The sequence below is a fragment of the Mustela nigripes genome, chromosome 9 (assembly GCF_022355385.1).
Source record: "Mustela nigripes isolate SB6536 chromosome 9, MUSNIG.SB6536, whole genome shotgun sequence".
Classification (NCBI taxonomy): Eukaryota; Metazoa; Chordata; class Mammalia; order Carnivora; family Mustelidae; genus Mustela; species Mustela nigripes.
Window position 1 is genome coordinate 20369661 of NC_081565.1, and position 624 is coordinate 20370284.

Here is a 624-nt window from a genome sequence, read left to right on the forward strand (position 1 = left end):
GCTAGAGAGAGAAAGACATCAAGGATACCTTTCATCTTACAGCTTAGACATCTGGAGGGATGGATGATGCTATCTCAGTGACAGGGAATACTGTAAGGGTCAGGGGGAGGAGAGTATGAGTTTGGTCTTATGTTAAAAAGATACGCAGTAGGTAGTTGGTGTATCTGGATTGGAGACAACTTAGTAAGTCATCTACATATAAATGGTCGTTCAAGTCCCATATGCAGACAAGACTGTTTAGAGGAGAGACAGAGGGGGTAAGCCCATGACAAAGGCCTGAGGAATTCCAGTTTTAAAAACTGGTTAGGGTTTGAGGAGTCTCCGAAGGTGAAAGAGAAGAGTGGTCAGAGAGGACAGAGATATGCAAAGGCACTGTGGTATTACTGAAACAAGTGAATACACTCAAAGGTTTAGGGAAGAGGTTGAAATGCTCCAAGGCTGCTCAGAGTCAAGTAGGATGGTATGGGGTCACTGATGACGTCAGAAAGTCCACGTCCTGACATGACAGAGCTGGAAATAAAACAGAAAATGGTAGAAGGGCTTGAAAGCCTGAAGAGAGAGAAAAAAGAAAAAAAGAAAGAAAGAAAGAAAGAAAGAAAGAAAGAAAGAAAGAAAGAAAGAAAG